Here is a 14,270-nt window from a genome sequence, read left to right on the forward strand (position 1 = left end):
AGGGAGCAAAGAGCTTACAGTTGTGGCAAGAGTGTTGTTAAAATTATAGATTATGGAAAATAATCAGGCCTAGAAGTAAACAAAGAAGAAAGCCCTCAGACTGTGAGAAAGTGGAGAAGCCAGTGGCCTAGAGCTACCAAAAAGGTAGAAGAGGGACCACAGAGGGCCCGTGCAAATCTGCAGACACTTTTGTTTTCAGACACCTTTATTCACGTCCAAGATAATCAGGGAAGGGGATAATGTTCGGCTTAGAAGGTAGAAAAACAATTGGGATCTGCAGCTTTGAAGCCGCAAGTAGATTCACATCTCCGGTCCACCACTTACAAGAGTATGTGACCCTGGACAATTCATTTACACTTTTTGAGTCTGTTTCCCCTTTTTTAAAATTAGAAGAATAATACTATCTTATAATTGGTGAGAGGATTTAAAGAGATAATGCATGTAAAGCGCTTAACACAGTGCCTGGCACACAGTAAGAGCTCAACACATGATGTTACTGTTACATTTGGAAGAGAAACCAACGCAGGGGTACAATGAGGACAAGTCTCAGCGCACAAGTACTGTAAGGTGGAACTTTTGGATAGCTAGGCGCATGCGTCTGTCTATGGGCGCTCGCCTAGCGAGGACGCTGCGCATGCGCCGGAAGTTGCAGCCGGGAAGCCTGCGAGGTCGGTTCCGCCCGACTCTAACATGGCGGCGCCCTTTGTCTGCTCTGTAGTGCTGTCCCCGGCCTTCTCGCGGCCGTGATGCACCTCCCTCTGCGGTGGGGTCCAGGACATGGCAGGTGAGGGTCAACAATCGCCCGGGGCCGGGGAAGTCCCGGGAGCCGGGGTGGAGGCGGCAGAGGATGGGGCGCGGTGGGACGCCGGTGACGGTTGTGTGGGGGAGGGGAGGGAAGTGGAATGGGATCCGAACCGGGGCTGAGGGGACACCGCCGGGCGGGAGGTTGTGGGGTGGCGGGGCGGGGGGCGTCGCTGGGCGTGCTGGCGGGGAGTGGGCGGCCAGAGCGACCGCCCGGGCGAAGGGGCGCGTGTCACCTCCCGGGCTGGATGACACCCCAGCTGGTAGCATCTCCGCCCCCGCCGCCCGGCTGTCACCGCCCCTTGACCCCGCGCGCTGTAGAGGGTGGGCGTTCTGCGGCCGCGAGGGAGCGCAGCTCCCGTCTGGCGGCCGGGGCGGGAGGGAGCGGGGCTGCCCGGGCCTAGGAGGAGCTGACAAGAGAGGAGGCCGACGCTGTCCCTGTATAAAATCATTTCATTCATTCATTCGTCCTACGGACGGTGGTTCAGCACCTGATAGATGCTGAAGCTAGAGCGAGTGACGCGGGCAGACTCGATCCTGGAGTAGCGGTTAGAGGTGTGAACCGTGGAGCCCAGCAGCGGGGTTTGAATCCCCACTCCCTGCTGTGACCTTAAGCACTTTTGGCTTTTTCTCTCTGCCTAGGTTTACTCAGCTTTTAAGCAGAGATGGTAATAAAATCTGTCTCCTAAGATTGTAATAAAGGGGAAATGAGGTTCCTAGAACACTTATGGGCACAAAGTAAATGCTGTGTGTTTGTTGCTGTTATTAATTGTATCCCCATCGTCACCCAGAGCTCAGAGACCCATGTGGGAGACATACAGGTAAATCAGCAATTCTGATACTGCTGCGAGGGCAGAAAGCCCTCCTTCCTCTGGAGCACAGAGACACATCACTCAGCCAAGGGGGACTCCCGGGAGGCTTCTGTCCGCCAGAAAACTAAGATCTAAGGGAAGCTCAGGGGAGTGAGGCAGAAAAACGAGTATTCTCAGATGAGGGTGTAGTTTGCGAGAAAACTCATCTTTGCAGAGAGAGAGGCGAGAGAGAGATCAGGCTCAATAAAGAAGCAGACTGGGCCGGACGCAGTGGCTCACGCTTGTAATCTCAGCACTTTGGGAGACCCAGGCGGGCAGGGGGTCAGGAGTTCGAGACCACCCTAGCTAATATGGTGAAACCCCCGTCTCTACTAAAAATACAAAAATTAGCCGGTCGTGCTTGCGAGCGCCTGTAGTCCCAGCTACTGGGGAAGCTGAGGTATGAGAATCGCTTGAACTCGGGAGGCGGAGGTTGCAGTGAGCCCAGATGGCGCCGTTGTACTCCAGCCTGGGCGACAGAGCGAGATTCCGTCTCAAAAAAAAAAAAGAAAAAAAAGAAGCAGCAGCAAGCCGTGGTCTGGTCTTAGGGGACGTTGTAAACCTAGTTAAGGACTTTACATTTTAGGTTAATGGGAAGCCATTTAAGAATCAGATCTGTGGCCCGGTGTGGTGGCTTACTCTGTAATTCTGGCACTTTGGGAGGCCAATGTGGGATGATCGCTTGAGCCCAGGAGTTTGAGACAAGCCTGGGCAACATGGCAAGACCCCATCCTTATTTAAAAAAAAAAAAAAAAAAAAAAGCTGGGCATAGTGGAGCACACCTCTGGTGGTCCCAGCTTCTCGGAAAGCTGAGGTGGGAGGATTCTTTTATTTCCAGCCTGAAATAAAAGAATCAGATTGTTTGTTTGTTTGTTTTTTGAGACTAAGACTTGCTCTGTCACCCAGGCTGGAGTGCAGTGGCAGCGTAATCATAGTTCACTGCAGCCTCGACCTGAACTCAAGCGATCCTCCTGCCTCAGCCTCCCAACTAGCTGGGACTACAGGCGTGCACCACAACACCTGGCTAATTTTTTAAATTTTTAGTAGAGATGGGTTCTCACTGTGTTGCCCAGACTGGTCTCGAACTCTTGGCCTCAAATGATCCACATGCCTCAGCCTCCCAAAGTACCGGGATTATAGGCATGTGCAACCACACCTGATTTCGTGCAACCACGAATCAGATTTGTGGATTAGGAAGCTCACTCTGGTTAAGTGAAGAATGTATCAAAGGGAGTGGGCCTGTAGGCTAATTAAGAGCCTGCTAGAATAATCCAAGTGAGAAATAAAGGTGTGAGTTAGAGGCAGAGAGTGAGGAGAGATGGTTTTGGAGATAGAATTGACAAAATTTGGTGATTAGTTTGATGAGAGTTAGGGGCAGGAAGGAGTCAGGATCACCCCAGTTTTTGACTGATGGGTGTTGGATGCTGCTCCATGTGATAGGGAGCAGTACGGGGAGCAGATTTGGGGGAGGGCAGATATGTTTAGTTTTGAACATGTTGGAGTTGAATGCCTGTAAAGCATTCAAGTGAACCTGTTCAGTGGTGATCTAACAGTTGTCACCATCAAAGGTCACTGAAGTCATGGGAGGGGATGAGCTCGCCTAGGGTAGAGTATGCAATGAGAAACAAAGTGTCCAAGATATCCCAGAGCAGTGCCAATGCTGCAATAATGCTTGGGTACAAACCTCATCGTTTTTTGCTTCTCAACATTGTGTGGTGTCTCTCACTGAGCAGCAGATCTTGAGAGCAGGGCCTGAGACTGAGTCTGTGCATCTTTGTGTCCCAGTGTCAGCATGTTGTCTGACACAGACCAGGCTATTTATTCAGCACTTCCTTGGGCCAGGCTCTGTGCTCAGCACTCTGTATTTGTCTATGTTTGATGGATGCATGAAAGGGCAGCTCTGAGGGAGCAGGTACCCTTTAGGTTCTCATCAGATTTTCCACTTGTATGTCATTGATTCAGGTAATGAGCCGGAGGAGGGGAGCCAAGCTGGAGTTTACACAGGCAAACTGTCAGAAAAGAGTAGCCTGGGCTATCTGGAAATCTGAGGTATGTCTGTAATACTCAAGGATGAAACAAATCAGATCAGTTTGTCCTTTTTCTCTAGGTTCAACATGATTCAAATGATTCTTTCCTGATAGCCTTTTCTTCAAAATTATACAGTAATGACAAAATTCCAGTTACAGTTTGGTTGGGAAATTGTTGATATTACTATTATTGTTTTACCTACAGAGAGAGGCCAGAGTGGATGATCACCGGGCAATGCTCACATCTTTAGTTAGGTGAAATCTACAGTGGCGGAAACAGAAGTTTATTCCTTGCTCCTTAACATTCTGGAAGTACGCAGTCCAGAGCTGGTAGAGCAGCTTGCTGTATTCTGTGAGATCATCTGGGAGCAGGATTCCTTTGATAATGTGACTTTTCTTACTCAAACTTAGGCTTCCATCTCATGGTCCAAGCTGGCTGCTGTAACTCCTGCCATCATGTATGATCTCCTTAGGGCAAAAAGGGAAACAGAGCAGCGAGCACACACTCATTCCTTTTAAGGTTCTAATGTTTAAGGAGGCATTTTTGTACAACATGGTTCCCAGACATAAGCCAGTTCCTGCATCTGGTGCATAGCTAAAGAACAGATTGTGACTGTTTCAGTGCTGGAGAAAAAGCTGGCTGAGAGAACCTTCTCTGTCTTCAGTCTGTCTGGATTACTGTCTTGGGGTGTGATCCCCGCCTGAGGGGAGGTGTACTGAGTCCCCAAGGCAGGCTGCTCTGGCTTTGGGTAGGTTTACAGGGCTTGGGCCCGGGGAGGCCAGGCTTGTTTATCCATTCATTGTTTCTGTGCCCAACATGTGTCAGGCATTGTGCTGGGTGCTAGGCATGCTGGCACGAGTAAGACTGAATCCCGGGAGCAGGTGCTCCCAGCCATGTGTATCCTCACAATGCAATGCAGGAAATGCTTTGGAGGGCTGGTAGAGGGTGTTGCACACAGAGGGAGGTTGCACTGGCGCTGGAAGGCTTTCCTTGGGGGAGTGAAGATGTTGTGAATGGCACATTTTGGACTGATCACTAAAATTCCCCTTGGACAGATAGAGGCAGCTAGGACTCTGGAGTCAGGTGTGAATCTGCCCTCCCGTTGAGTGGCTCTGTGTCCTGACAGTCAGTTCCTTCTGAAACTGTGTCCCAAAGAGTTAAAAAAAACAAAACAAAACTTAATGACTATTAATTTTCCTAATCACAAGATTGTCTTCTGACACATCAGACAGCAAGCCCTTTTACTCGGTTTCATCGCTGAGCCTCAGTTTCCTCATCTGTAAAATAGGGATGACAACATCTACCTCACAGAATTGTTTGGAGAATTACGTGAGGTCAGGCAGGTAATTCACAGGGTTTGCTGCGTAGTGCAGCGCTCCCCAACCTTTTCGTTTTTTTTTTTTTTCTGTCAGCAAAATATATATTTTATATATAGAGTATATATATATAGAGAGAGAGAGAGATATGTGTATATGTATATATAGAGAGAGACAGATAGAAGGTTTCCCCCACCCACCCACTTACCCAAAACATGTGTCTTAGTGTTTGATTTTTTTTTTTTTCATACACAGAGAATAGGGAATTTCAGAATTTGTACATATATTTTAGCAAACAAATTTTGATCTATTGGCTTCTTGGTGCAGTAATGGTGCCAAAGGCTCATACTATTACAAGGAATTTGTGAACACTGATTTCTCAGGAGGTGAGGCCAGCTTCACATGAACTTCTCTTACATCCCTCTGGTCCACATGATACATAACTACTTCGACTTCTTTTTGTTCCTCTCATGAATCATTAGACATTAAAAATGGAACAACAGAGTCACAAAGGGCCACATGCTTTTCAGTAGAAAGCATTCTCCTTCTCTAGGTTGCTATCACAGTGCAGACTTGACTGCCTGAATATGCTCAGGAGATTTAGTGAGTATTGTCTGTATTTGGTTATGGAAAAGGCTCTCCTGGCTGAGCACGGTGGCTCACTCCTGTAATCCCAGCACTTTGGGAGACCAAGGCGGGTGGATCACGAGGTCAGGAGATCGAGACCATCCTGACTAACATGGTGAAACCCCGTCTCCACTAAAAATACAAAAATTAGCTGGGCGCGGTGGCAGGCGCCTGTAATCCCAGCTACTCGGGAGGCTGAGGCAGGAGAATCACTTGAACCTGGGAAGTGGAGGTTGCAGTGAGCCAAGATCATGCCACTGCACTCCAGTCTGGGCGACAGAGCGAGACTCCGTCTCAAAAAAAAAAAAAAAAAATTTAGCTGGGTGTGGTGGCAGGTGCCTGTAGTCCCAGCTACTTGGGAGGCTGAGGCAGGAGAATGCTTGAACCCAGGAGGTGGAGGTTGCAGTGAGCTGAGATCACACCACTGCACTCTAGCCTGGGCGATAGATTGAGAGTCTGTCTCAAAAAAAGAAAAATAAATAAATAAAAAGGCTCTTCTTTTTTTTTTTTTTTTTTTCTTTTTTTAAGTCCATAGTGAGAGCAAATCAAAGCATTGTTTTTTCTTCTGAGCATCAGTTTTTTTTTTTTTTTTTTTTTTTTTTTTTTTGAGACGGAGTCTCGCTCTGTCGCCCTGGCTGGAGTGCAGTGGCGCAATCTCGGCTCACTGCAAGCTCCGCCTCCCGGGTTCACGCCATTCTCCTACCTCAGCCTCCCCAGTAGCTGGGACTACAGGCGCCCGCCACTGCGCCCGGCTAATTTTTTTCTATTTTTTAGTAGAGACGGGGTTTCACCATGGTCTCGATCTCCTGACCTTGTGATCCGCCCGCCTCGGCCTCCCAAAGTGCTGGGATTACAGGCGTGAGCCACCGCGCCCGGCCCTGAGCATCAGTTTTATCTGAGCACCCTCCCATGAGAGCATGCTCAGATGTCTCGTCTTTGTCCTCCTCACCCTCCAAAAGTAAAAAATAATAAGAGAGTCAAGCACTTTAGACTTTCATCAGCCTGGCAAATAAAGTCTGCAGCAAATAGAAGTCCTACTATTGATAGGACTTTTGTAAAGAAAAGAAATTTGATAAGACAAATTTCTTTACAGGAAACAAGCTACACAGCGGCAGTCCCAGGATAAATAAGACCCTGTCCCTGCATCCAAGATGCTGGCAGTCTCATGGAAAGACAGGCAAGGAGACCTAGGATCATAATTAAGGTGAAAATGTGTCAACAGAGATTAAAAACAGGATGCTAAGAAATTGCAGGGGAGGGGCTCAACCAAACTCACTTGGGTTAGAAAGAAAATTGATAAAGAAAGAAAATTGATAAGACAAAAAGTACATAGGATAACCCAATTACTGTGTTGTTGGATAATTTATAAGATTGACCCCCAACTTCACTGATGTAAAATCCTATTGGAAATATGAGGGCAGCCATACAGAAAAGCATCATTCCAGTGAATGCTATCCGTTGAACATATATTGTAGCTTCTCTTCCCCGGGGGAAGCCACCAGCAAACCGCATGTGACAGTCAAATGATTCCCATGAGAAAAAACAGCATGGCGACCCACGCCAGGGGAAGCTGGGGAGGGGTGCACATCCCCTATCATCCATGGATGGTTTGACACTGTCCCACGAGGCCCACAGTGAGTGCTCCCACAGACTCCCTGGTGTTGAGCCAGTCTGGGTTGGTGATGCTGGTGATGGCAAAGATATTGGCAGCCAGAAAGAGACATCCTGAGATAATGGTCAATTTATCATCTCCCCGCCCTGCTCCACTTACTCTCCAAGCCCCGGGCAGGCAGTGGCCTCACACCTCCCACCCCATGGGCAGCCTCTGGGACCCGGAGTCCCCACACTGCTGCCTCGTGCCCCTCAACCCCCATGTACCCGGGACTGCCAGCTGTGGCACGGCCCGTAACCTCCAACGTTTTTGGCACCAGGGACCGGTTTTGTAGGAGACAGTTTTTGCATGGACATGGGGCTGAGGGGTAGGGGTGGGAGGTGGTTTCAGGTTGACTTAAATACGTTACATTTACTGTGCACTTTATTTCTATTATTATTACATTATAATATATAATGAAAGAATTGTACAATTCACCATCATGTAGAATCAGTGGGAGCCCGGAGCTGCTTTTCCTGCAGCTAGACGATCCCATCTGGGGTTGATGGAAGACAGTGACAGATCATCAGGCATTAGATTCTCTTGAGAAGCACACAACCTAGACCCTTCACATGTGCAGTTCACAATAGGGGTTGAGCTCCTGTGAGTATCTAATGCTGCTGCTAATCTGACAGGAAGCGGAGCTCAGGCGGTAATGGCGAGCTATGGGGAGCGGCTGTAAATACAGATGAAGCTTCGCTCACTCGCCCGCCGCTCGCCTGCCATGCAGCCCACTTCCTAACAGGCCACAGACCAGTAGTGGTCTATGGCCCACGGGTTGGGGACCCCTGGTATAGTGGACATTTATGAAATGTGACTTACCTCCTGCTGCAAGGTACAGGCTGGTTGGAAGCTGGAGACCAGTCAGGATTGAAGTTGAGGAAGGCCCAAACCTGTGGGGAAGCCAGGTTGCCATCCTGCTTTGTGGCAGGGGCTATCCAGGTTGTGCATGGAGGGTCGAGGACTGCTCTGTGCTCCCCCCTGTTTTCCGGGAGAGTTCCCCCAAGCTTTCTAATTAAAGTAATCAAACCTTGGATACTCACAGACCATATCCTGAGAGATCTGGTAAGGAGTGTTTTGAGGATTCTTTCTACCTGTTTAATTCCTTCAAGTTCAGATGCTTCTGGGAAGCCTTTTCTGAGCCATTCCCACTTCCCCCAACCCAAGTCAGTTTGGAGCCCCTCCCCTGCGATTTCTTAGCATCCTGTTTTTGATCTCTATTGACACATTTTCACCTTAATTATGATCCTAGGTTTCCTTGCCTGTCTTTCCATGAGACTGCCAGCATCTTGGATGCAGGGACAGGGTCTTATTTATCCTGGGACTGCCTCTGTGTAGCTTGTTTCCTGGCACACAGCTGGTGCTCAGCAAACGCTGGATGAGTGGGTGATCAGTCTTGATTGGCTGAGGAGGAAATGGCATTTGGGGCTGGAGAAAACGCCATGTGATTGAGGGCTGGGCATGCCGCTTGTTTATTGGGCATTTGGCTGTCATGTGGGAAATAGACATGGTGAACTCTGACCTTAACTGTGAGAGTTTTGGTCAGAAGACGGTTTCTCTGTCTTTTTGTCGTGTTCTAGTATAGCAGGGTTTCTCAACCTTGACACTTCTGACATTTGGGGCCAGATAAGTCTTTGCTGTGGGGAGTGGGTTCCTGTAGCATCTCTGGCCTCCACCCATAGGTGCCAGTAGTAACTCTTCTCCAGTGGTGACACCCCAGAGTGTCTCCTGATATTGCCTGGCACAAAATCCCCCCCAGTTAAGAAACCCCTGCAGTATAGGGTTGCAGTTAGGAACACAAACTCCTAAGCCAGGCATATCTGGGCTCATGTTTGCTCCTTACAATTACTAGCTGTATGCCCTTGGGCAAAGTACTTGAACTTTCTAACCCTCAGTTTCCTCAGTTGTAAAATGGGGATGATAGTTACCTTGAATATAACTTTACTGGGTGGAATTATTACTAAGGTCATGCATGTAAAGTGCTTAGTGGAGTCCCTGGCTCCATAATTACTGTTATTTGATAGAAGAAGACTCTTGAGGGTCAAAGCAGAAAATATGCAGAGTTTAGGAAGAAAACAACATTTGGTATGGGAATGCATGCACAAGGGAAAAAAATCAGAAGGTTCTCAAGGGTGTACCTGTGGAAAGTAAGTTACCGCCCTCTCCTCCCAGGAAACTTTATTTTTTTGGTAGAGACAGAATCTCACTGTGTTACCCAGGCTGGTCCCAAACTCCTGGGTGCAAGCAATGCTCCTGCCCTCAGCCTTCCAAAGTGTGGTATTATAGACTTGAACCACCAAACCCAGCCTCATATAACTTTTTTTTTTTTTAAGTTAGGACCTTGCTCTGTGGCCAAGGCTAGAGAGCAGTGGAGCTGTCATAGCTCACTGCAGCCTCGACCTCCCTGGCTCAAGCGATCTTCCTGACTCAGCTCCCCAGTAGCTGGGACTACTAGCACACACCACCACACCTAGCTGATTTTTCTGTTTTTTCTAGAGATGGGGTTTCGTCATGTTGCCCAGGCTTGTCTTGAACTCCTGGGCTCAAGTAATCCACCTACCCACGCCATCCCAAAGGACTGGGATTACAGGTACGAGCAGGGGTGGTGTCCTGCGGGTTGACCCATTGTTGGGTTTGACATTTGACATCACAGTAGGGAGGGACCTCAGCTTTAATGAAAACAAAAAACTCCAAATACATTTTGTGTTCAAAACATATTGTCCTGGAGATCATAATCTACTTCTTTTGCTGGCTGCGGGTTTTTTTCAAATTTTTTAATTTATTTTTTATTTTTTATTTTTGGGACAGGGTCTTACTCTGTCGCCCAGGTTGGAGTGCAGTGCTGGGATTGTAGCTCACTGCAGCCTCAACCTCCAGGGCTCAAGTGATCCTCCCACCTCAGCCTCCCGTGGCCACAATTTTTAACTGGTTGAAATAATAGAGGTCAGAGAATAAGTACTGTGGCTCAGAGTGATTGAGCTTTGCTGCAAGCGTGTGTGGAATGCCAGCACAGGGACTCCTTATGGACATCAATAGCTTGACAGTCCCTGGGTGATTAAGGTTGACCTCAGTAACACAGTCAGCACAAATACGTGTAGAAAACTGGGGCTTAGGCTCTTGGATTCAAACATGCTTGTTATGAATTGAAGAGAGAGATAGTTCTTAGGGCTGGGCTTCAAAGGAAGGAAGCAAAGGGCATGGTTAGAATTGAGAGTTGTTCACTCATATCTAAACAGCAGTGTGGACAGAGGCTCACAGGTGGGAATTCCCGCTGCGAGTGGAGAGCAGGCCAGAAAGCAGGCTTGGTGGGTTCATTGTAACATCAAAAATCTACTCAGCTTCTGGTCTTGAAAGGTCTGGCAGTAAAATCTGTTCTCCCCACCCCAGCCGCACCACTTCCTATACTGGAACTTATTAACCTAAGCAGTCACTTTCCTGTCCTGAATGGCAGGCTCCACTTGAATTTTGCCAACCTGCCCCATGGGAAGCTGTATCACCAGAGCTCAGACAGCAAAGCACTTCTCATTTCTGTAGTCTCAGGGCCATGTGGGCCCCTCGGGGATTTTCCCCAGTTACTGTGACTCAGTCAGCAGCCCAAACTAATGCTTGGCAACATTGTTTAAAGTAAGAAAGAAGTTGTTTAACTTTGTAAATCATTTTTGTTAAATGTTGACTCCATACAAAAGAATGCATTCAATGTAAAGAATAAGGATACAAGAAACATCTTCCATGTACCCATTACCCAGTTTTCAAAAAGAACTTACTGTTACCTTTGGAGTTCCCTATGTCCCTTCCCTGATCTCACCCGGCCCAAGTCATCCCTGAGTTTTGCTTTCATCACTCTTACTTTTCTTTATAGTCTTACCATGTGTTTGTATTGCTAAACAATGTACCGTTTAATTTTGCAGGTTTTTGAACTTAATATAATCATATTGTTTTCTTCAGTGCCTTGACATTAATCCAGGTTGCAGAGAGTGGTATTTCATTTTCACAGATGAATAATGTTCCATTGTATGAGAATTTATTTATCCTTTCTATTGTTGGGGGACATTTGGGTTGTGTCCAGTATTTTGCTGAGACAAACAGCGCCACTGTTCACATTCCCGGGACATGTATGCACAGCCTCTCCAGGGGCTGCAGCTGGGAGTGGAGTTGAGTCACGGGGTATGTGCGTCTTCAACTTAACCAAATAATGCCAAGTTGTTTCCAAAACGGTTTCCCCAGTTTACCCTTCAACAATTCCGTTTGCCTCATATCCTCTCAACAATGGTATTTTCAGACTTCAACATTTTTACTTATCTGGTGGGCGTACAATGACATCTCATGTGGTTTTGATTTGCATTTTCCTGGTTCTGAGTTGGGCATCTTTTCATTGCTTACTGATCGTTCAGATTTCACCTTCTCGGAAACATCGTCTTGCTCATTTTTCTATTGGGTGGTTTGTAGACATTTTGTTAGTTTTTTGTTTTTTATTTCTTATTTTGGATACTAATTCTTTGTCAGTTATATGTGTTATAACTACTCACTTCCAGTTTGTGGCTTGTCTTTTCACTGTAGGATTTTATTTTCTGTTTTTGATGAATGGAATTTTTTTTTTTTTTTTTTTTTTTTGAGACGGAGTCTCACTCTGTTGTCCAGGCTGGAATGCAGTGGCGCGATCTCGGCTTACTGCAAGTTCCACCTCCCAGGTTCAAGCGATTCTCCTGCCTCAGCTTCCTGAGTAGCTGGGATTATAGATGCGTGCCACCATGCCTAGCTAATTTTTTTTTATTTTTAGTAGACGGGGTTTCAGCATCTTGGCCAGGCTGGTCTTGAACTCCTGACCTCATGATCCACCCGTCTGAACCTCCCAAAGTGCTGGGATTACAGGTGTGAGCCACCATGCCCGGCCTGTTCTCTGTCTCTTTAAATACCACACTGACTTGTAAAATACATCATTTTAGAAAACTGGTGACCTGGTGTCTAGTAAATCCTTGGCCCATTGCTCTTCCATTTTCATTTTATTTTTTTCTGAGACAGGGTCTCGCTCTATCACCCAGGCTGTAGTGCAGTGGTATGATCTTGGCTCACTACAGCCTTGACCTCCCAGGCTTAAGCTATCCTTTCACCTCAGCCTCCCAAGTAGCTGAGACTAGAGGCATATGCCACCACGCTCAGCTATTTTTGTCTTTTTTGTAGAGACAGGGTTTCACCATGTTGCCCAAGCTAGTCTTGAATTCCTGGGCTCAAGCAGTCCTCCCTCCTCAGCCTCCCAAAATGTTGGGATTACAGGCATGAGCCATCTTGCCTGGCCCCATTGTCATGTTAGATTATGCTTGTCAAATGCCATAACAATTGTTGGTATGTTTTATTAGAATTGCATTGAGTTTATAATATTTAAAATTGGGTAGAGTTGACATTTTTGTGATGTTGAGTCATCTGATCCATAAATGTGGTATAGCTTTCAATTTATATAACTTATCAAAGTCTAAATTTGGTCAGTGTCTTTATACCTTACTCTCAAACAGTGAGGATCTGCGAACACTTTAATTCCCGTCACTTCCTCTTCCACTTTTATTCGGTAGGTGTGTATTTTAGTTCTTTTTAAACATTTTTTTTTTCTCTCTCTCTCTCTAGAGACAGTGTCTCACTGTGTTGTCCAGGCTGCAGTGCAGTGGCACAATCACAGCTTACTGCAGCCTTGACCTTCTAGGCTTATGCAATCCTCCTGCCTCAGCTTCTCGAGTAGCTGGGACCACAGGCACTCGCCACCACACCCTGCTAATTTTCACTTTTTTTTTTTTTTTTTTTTGGTAAATAACAGGGTCTCTTTTGGTAAAGACATGCTGGTCTTGAACTCCTGGACTCAAGCAAACCTCCTGCCTTGGCCTCCCAAAGTGCTAGGATTAGAGGTGTGAGCCACTGTGCCAGTCCTTTTACAACTTTTATGAGCATCATTATTCAGCATTTGTTTAGGTTTGCTCACTTATATTTACTATTTTCATTGTTCTTCCTTCCTTCTTGCATTTAATACTTTCTTTCTGGGATCACTTGCATCTGTCTGAAATATGTGTTTTATAAGGCGTAAATGTGGGCTGTAGTCCTTTTGGGGGACGACGAATCATTATACATTCTCAGGGAAGATTTTTCCCTCCCCTGTTGGGCACCAAGATTTGATATAGGCCGTTTCCATATTGTCTTCTTTCCACCAAGGTCCTGTGGGACCTCCCCCTGGGGATGGGGTGGAGGGTGGGGCTCGATCTTGCCCAGTTCTGCAAATGTCTTTCCTTGAAACCTGGTCTCAAAGTTCCACTTGCTCTCTGGACTTCAGCCCTTGTTTAGATATGTTTTGACCTCTCCGTATTACTTACTGACCTGTCAGTTCTTTGATATATTTTAATTTATTTTTAATTCCTCTTACTATCATTCCCAATCTTTGATGCATTTTAAAAGATGTCTTATACTTTTTATTCAGCATTTGTGGCTGTTGGCAGTGGGAGAATTGGCCAGGGTACCTTTGCCAGAAATGGAGTTGTTTCATAGTTTTAATTTTGCATTTCATCTGGCAGCAGCAAACTCTGAATATATTACTGCTTAGTAATGTTCACTTCTGGATTGTGTGAGCTTTTTAAAATTAATTAATTTATATATTTTTTAGAAATGGGTTCTCACTATCTTGCCCAGGGTAGTCTCAAATTCCGGGGCTCAAGCAATCTGTCTGCCTTGGCCTCCCAAAGTGTTGGGATTACAAGTGTGAGCCACTGTGCCCAGCCTTGGATTTTTTAAATTTTTTAAAATTTTTTTTAGAAACAGGGTCTCACTATGTTGCTCAGACTGGAGTGCAGTGGTTATTCATCGGTGCAGTCAAAGCTCACTACAGCCTTGAACTCCCGGCCGCAAGTGATTCTCCTGCTTCAGCCTTTCGAGTGCCTGGGACTACAGGCATGTGCCACCATAGCCAACTACTTCTGGGTTTTATACGATGTTTTATAGCACTCATTAGTATAAGGAAGAGAG

General features: G+C 46.6%; 1 protein-coding gene across 3 annotated transcripts in view; it reads left to right on the top strand.

Moving 5' to 3' along the window:
- Positions 1-665: 665 nt before the first annotated feature.
- The window catches only part of ZBTB17 (zinc finger and BTB domain containing 17), a 34,776-nt gene continuing 21,171 nt past the window's right edge, over positions 666-14,270 (top strand). For 2 of the 3 annotated variants that reach the window (XM_007980405.3, XM_007980408.3), the window contains exons 1-2: positions 666-784; positions 3,615-3,701. The gene's annotated coding sequence lies outside the window, so the exon portion shown is untranslated. Of the gene's footprint in view, positions 785-3,614; positions 3,702-6,804; positions 6,828-14,270 lie in introns of those variants that run through there. The other variant, XM_073007814.1, reaches the window with a different exon arrangement.

This window comes from Chlorocebus sabaeus, chromosome 20, assembly GCF_047675955.1.
Source record: "Chlorocebus sabaeus isolate Y175 chromosome 20, mChlSab1.0.hap1, whole genome shotgun sequence".
Taxonomy (NCBI): domain Eukaryota; kingdom Metazoa; phylum Chordata; class Mammalia; order Primates; family Cercopithecidae; genus Chlorocebus; species Chlorocebus sabaeus.